Source organism: Stegostoma tigrinum, chromosome 1 (assembly GCF_030684315.1).
Source record: "Stegostoma tigrinum isolate sSteTig4 chromosome 1, sSteTig4.hap1, whole genome shotgun sequence".
Lineage (NCBI taxonomy): Eukaryota > Metazoa > Chordata > Chondrichthyes > Orectolobiformes > Stegostomatidae > Stegostoma > Stegostoma tigrinum.
In genome coordinates this window covers 102,533,066-102,539,299 of record NC_081354.1, presented here as the reverse complement: position 1 = coordinate 102,539,299, position 6,234 = coordinate 102,533,066, and the positions used below count along the sequence as shown (strand labels likewise).

Sequence of the window (6,234 nt, the reverse complement as noted above, 5' to 3'; positions counted from 1 at the left end):
TAGAATCTTATCCAGGTCTCTAGATTAACAATTAATACCACAAGGCCATCAGCTCCCCATGTGCCTAACTGGAACGTCTAATAATTAAAATTTCATAATGGAAAGCAAAATACGTTTTCTTGTCTTTTAAGTGTACATTGTATTTTTATTCTGTCATGAGATGTGCATTTAATTAGCAAAGCAAGCATTTATTGTTTATTTCTTATTGCCCTTGAATTAAGCACCTTGCTAGACTATTTCAGAGGGCAGTTGAGTAATGATCAAGAGTCAGGCCAAGCAAAGACAACAGATTTCTTTTCTTTGTGAAATGAATCATACTTTAATGGTCATGTTTACTACAACTAGTTTTAAACTCCCAATTTAGAAATTGAATTCAAGTTACACCAGCAAACACAATGTTATTTAAAAGCATTTTGCCAGAGCTCTTAATTACTAGTCCAGTGACATCACTACGATGTACTATTTTACCCTGAAACCATGAAAACTCATTGTTGGTTTGGAATAAATAATCCTGTCAAAATTGTAACACCACACATTTCATCATCTTTCATTTTCTTCTCCAGGCTTGCCTTTTTTCATCTCTCTGCTCCAATTTTTTTTTCCCTCCTGGCTCTTCACTTCCATTGTTTGTGTCCCAGTCCACAAATTTAATCAACAATGTTATGCTTCCAGTCTGTGTTCGAAATATTTAATCCGAAGATGATGGACTTGCATTCATGTTGAAAGGAGTCACTGTTATCTCTCTGCATCATGTTCAACTTTGACAGTCACTGATGGAAAGCCCTTAACATCCTGCAACTTGAGAGAAAAAACAAGGATATTTTACAATTTTAGGGGTCATTTTCATTCTGACTCCCTAAGTTGAAACCTTAAGCAGCAGATCGTACACCAGCTGTATAATGCAGCCAACTCTCACTGCTTTGTAATCCATGGATCCAGAATCTGGTGGGTTCCTTAGCAAATGCACAAATGGGACTGCTGTAGGATCATTATGTCAAATGTAGTTGCCCAGCCCAATTGATACATTAACTATTTTTAATACTGTAAGGCTCATGCATTGAAATTCCAGCAGGAGAGAAATACCTTCACTGAAAAGTGGCAATAATCCCAAGGAGTCCAGTGGAGAACAGCCCAATCCTAAACAAAATCGCAAAACTACACAAGCAGAATGAGAGGATCTCCACAGAATTTTAAAGACGAGGTAACTTTTTTGAATTCTATGTTGCAAAGTGAACCACAGACAATCAAGTTATTCCACAATTTTTATTCCTATTTTGCAGACTGTTTGTATCTCATTGAATTGGTAGGATTTTTAATTTGGATTTTTAGTGCACTAATAGTTTGAGCTTAACTTTGATAGAAGGTGGCACTTCTTAGATTAAACACAGAAAAAAAACCTAGCAGCAGCAAACACTCGCTAAATTTAGTGATAATGGGAACTGCAGATGCTGGAGAATCCAAGATAATAAAATGTGAGGATGAGCACAGCAGGCCCAGCAGCATCTCAGGAGCACAAAAGCTGACGTTTCAGGCCTAGACCCTTCATCAGAGAGGGGGATGGGGTGAGGGTTCTGGAATAAATAGGGAGAGAGGGGGAGGCAGACCGAAGATGGAGAGAAAAGAAGATAGGTGGAGAGGTGCAATGGGACAGAGATTCCCTGAGGTTGGTCCGGAGGGAGGAGGGTAACTTCTTCAGGTTAGGCATCCCTGGAAGAGGCTTCGCAGTGAGGTTAAAATTGTATCAGTGATAATGGGAACTGCAGATGCTGGAGAATCCAAGATAATAAAATGTGAGGCTGGATGAACACAGCAGGCCCAGCAGCATCTCAGGAGCACAAAAGCTAACGTTTCGGGCCTAGACCCTTCATCAGAGAGGGGGATGGGGTGAGGGTTCTGGAATAAATAAGAAGAGAGGGGGAGGCGGACCGAAGATGGAGAGAAAAGAAGATAGGTGGAGAGGTGCAATGGGAGAGAGATTCCCTGAGGTTGGTCCGGAGGGAGGAGGGTAACTTCTTCAGGTTAGGCATCCCTGGAAGAGGCTTCGCAGTGAAAATTTAGCCTGACTAGAACTGAATGTGTTTAAAATTAAAATACTGACATTTTTGCATTCAGGCATCAGGGAGGCAGAAAGACCTTGGCAGAAGTGGAATTCTTTTGCATGTTGAAAACCAAAGGTTAATTTTTTTAGAGATTTACTCATGGGATCTGGGGTCACTGGCTGAGCCAGCATGTATTGTCTTTTACCTCAAGAAAGTGGCCGTGAGCTGCCTTCTTGAACTACTGTAGTCCATGCGCTGTAGGTAGACCCACAATGGCAGATATATCTGGCGGATGAGGAGGGGTGCCAGACAGATGTCCTGTTCCATTTCACTGAATTGAGGCTTTAAGATTAGACCAGGGAAGCCATCAGCAAAGTAAGTTCCTGAGCAGAGCTGCTGGCTTCAATCATGGAGTATGGGCACCATGCGGTGGCTGCCACCCACATTATTTTACTGGGCCCCAGTGTGAGCCTCTTCAATTCCAATTCTTGTGGAGTAGTGCAGACTCCAAACAGTGAGGACTAACTGGTAATCAGAGTTTGATGGTCAATACCTTGGAATTCCTTTCCAACTGGTACTTCAGGTGTACCTGCACCACATAAACTTCAACGGCCCGAGAAGACAAACTCACCTATTTGAGGGCTATAACTGCTGGCCTAGCTAGGGATATCCACATCCCGTAAAAGAATAAACTAAATATAAACCAACACTTGACTAGGTGAATGCTTCGCAGAACATCTACGCTCTGCTCGCAAAAAAGATCCTGAACTACCCGTTGCCTGCCACTTTAATGAACCACTCTGTTCTCTGGCCAACATCTCTGTCTCTGGCTTGCTGCAGTGTTCCAGTGTTCAAGCTGGAGGAACAACACCTCATTTTCCACTTGGGGACCCTGCAGCCATCTGGACTCAATATTGAGTTCAATAATTTTAGGGCCTAAACTCTCCCACGCCCCAGCCACCCCACCCCACACACTCAGCCTTGTTATCACACAGCCTCCCATTACACACTACCTGGTATTCATCACTAACAGTCCCCATTAACAACCATTCACTCTCCCAACCTGATTGTTACCAACTCTTCATCTGTCCAACTGCTCTTCTCTCTCTTTAGGCTCTATCCTATCATTTACTCCCTACACCAACCCCTTCCCCTTTTTTCTGCGTCCCAGCAACCATCAGTTCTGAGGGTCACCAGATCCAAAACATTTAACTCTGTTTTTTCCTTCACAAGTGCTGCCAGACCTGCTGAGCTTTTCCAGCAGCTTTTTTTTGTTCCTGCTTTACAGCATCCGCAGTCTTTTAGTTTTTATTTGAATAAAATAAATATTGTGCATGTAAGCAACCAGGACTGTAATCCATAAGATTGCCTCAGTCCCATAATGAAATGGTTTCATTGAACAACGCCACTTAACAAGTATCCTTGAAGACTGGTGTTGCCTTGTTTGGCAAATGGCCTTAGCAACAGTGTTATTCCGAGGAGCTTGTGAGTCTTAGAGCTTGCATTTCACAAAATTTAGTTCTAATTGTTGAGAAGGAAATAGTATGAGAGATGAAGTTTCTTGAGGTATGGATGATATGTATTGTCAGTTGTGTGGAGACTTAGCTTGACAATCTGGTGAAGTCATTAGAATTTTTCCTGTAAGGCAGATCTTTGACTGGCAGAGTTTGCATTTATTAATTCATCCACATTACTTCAGACAAACTGTGTAAACTCTCTTGTGTGGCTTTTTTGCTCAACATACAAAAATCTATCAGCATAAATGAGAATATGACCGGCCAAACGTGTGTATGCATGTAAAGAAAGAGGTGAAAGCCATACTATTTAGTCAATGCTTGATTAGCTATTTGTAGTCACAGATGAACTTGATGCAGGAATAGAATTACGCATGGGGACCTACTAATAAAACAGGATTATTTTTGCTTTGGAGGCATATTTAAGAAGCTGAACATAGTGTTCCTGAATCAGAACACTTTGACATTGGAACAAAATCCAAAAATCTTTTCACAAAGCAATATGCCATTGTAACCTCATAATAGCATATTACTTTAGTGAATAGATGTATAGCTCTGTCAAACCATTGTGCTGTCATAAGCAGAAGTAAATTGAAGTATCAAAATTAAAATTGCAATCGACATGCTTTCACTTGATAGGCTTAATTTTCTATTTTGCTGACTGATCTGTTCACAGGTTTCTGTACTGGACAAATTCTAATAGATTCTGCATCTTTGCTAATAAAGTAAGATAAGGGTCACTGTTCAATCATAGCTTGTTACAAATGTCAATAAAAGCTAATTAAATTTCGGCCAATCTTAAAAAGATCAAACAAGTATTATCAGATAATAAAAAGCCTAATGATGATTTAATTCATTTTCTCATCACGTTAAATGTTTTTCATGAAAATGTGATGCTTATTGCAGCCTTGGTAATTCAACTGAGGGGTTTAGTATCAATGTACAGTCCTACTTAAACTCTGCCGAGTCATTGGATAAGTTACATTGGTGAGTGTGTGTCCGTCTGACACAGAGATTGAAGATTAAAGGAAATGAAAGCAGTTGTGTTCAACTGTCAGGGTTTGGGAAGGAGGTTATCTTGGGCAACTGGAAACTTTAAATTACAGTTGGTCTTCCACCACAGGGTACGGCTTCACATAAATGCAACTGTTTAAAAAAAAACTGTAGTTTGAACTTTCAAAAGGCTGTGATTCTATTGCTTTGTTGAGGATTCAGCCCATCAGAATAAGCGGGAGTGAGGCCAGGGAGTCTCAGTCTAATTGGGGCAGACAGCATTTGAGCAAATCAGAAAGCACACCTGCTCAAGCAGGAAGAAGAGTTATTTTTAAATCCATATAAATTAAGCCATTTGGGTAACTGAAATAAAATATGAGGGATTGTCTATGGCTTCGTAATTTGAAATCTAGTGGCCTGGCAGCTCGCAGAACGTATGTTCCTAGATTGTATGCAAGGATCTAGTATTCTTGAATCATCTGACCTATTCCCCAAATACAGACTATCCTTCATGGAGCAGGTCAGTCTCTTTTTATTCGGAAAAAGTAACCTCCAAAGATAGGCTAGGTGCTGTGAGTTTAACAACGTAAAATTTTTCCAAGTTGCAAGTGTCCATGATAGGTCCATTCCCTTCAGATATGGCAAACTGACAGAGGCTGGAAAGAGTGGTATTAGGAGCTGTATACAGATACATGTTTAGGTCAGAATGTACTAAAAAATGGAAATTTCAAGCCAAATCTGTGCACAAATACAGTATGCTAACAAATCTCTAAAAGGAGCAATGAAATTAGGCTCAAAGGAAGAGTGGCAATATTGAATAAAACTAAATCATAATTCTTCTTTATTCGTTTGTGGGATGTGGGTGTTGCTGGCTGGCCAGCATTTCTTACCCATCCCTAGATGCCCTTGAGAAAGTGGTGGTGAGCTGCCTTCTTGAACTGTTGCAGTCCACCAGCTGTAGTTTGACCCACAACGGCATTAGGGAGGGACTTGCAGGATATTGACCCGGCGACACTGAAGGAACAGTGATACATATCCAGTCAGGACAGTGAGTGACATGGAGGGCAACTTGGAGTTGGTGGTGTTCCCAAATGTCTGCTGCCCATGTCCTTCTAGATGGAAGTAGTTAGGGGTTTGGAAGGTGCTGTCTAAAGATCTTTGGTCAATTGAAGAGTTGATGCAAAGAACTTTAACAAGGGTGAGAAGATGGTGAAATTAGTACGGATAGAAAGAAAGTGGGCATTCTGATGGATATTGATTTCAGACCACATGACATCAATGATGTGCAATAAGAAGAGCAGGACACACACATGGCAAAAGCAGTATACATTTAATAGAAGGTTTGAATGTTCACTTTTGCAGGGAGCAAAAACAGCACAAAAGTTTAGAATTATTTTGTGCCTTCAACATAACAAAATATCCAAAGTGTTTCACTTCAGCAATGTAAGTCTTAAAAAGCATAAGAAGATTTGAGGGCTAAAGCCTCGGTCATACACACAGATTCAAATAGGAAGTGAAAGTTTAATAAAAGAGCACTTTGAAAGAAATACCAGAGCTTAGGGCCTTGTCTGATGGCGTAGTCACCGGTCAGCAAATTAATCATGAATGAAAAAGCAAAACAATGAGAATGCAAAAAATCTGAAATAGAAACAGAAAATGAGCTGAATTTTATGGTGCTGTATGCAATG

General features: G+C 40.5%; 1 long non-coding RNA gene across 1 annotated transcript in view; it reads right to left on the bottom strand.

Annotated features, from left to right (window-relative positions):
• Positions 1 to 359: 359 nt before the first annotated feature.
• The window catches only part of LOC125455574 (uncharacterized), a 37,847-nt gene continuing 31,972 nt past the window's right edge, over positions 360 to 6,234 (bottom strand). The window contains exon 3 of the long non-coding RNA XR_007248297.2: positions 360 to 798. This is a non-coding gene — a long non-coding RNA (uncharacterized LOC125455574). The remainder of the gene's footprint in view (positions 799 to 6,234) is intronic.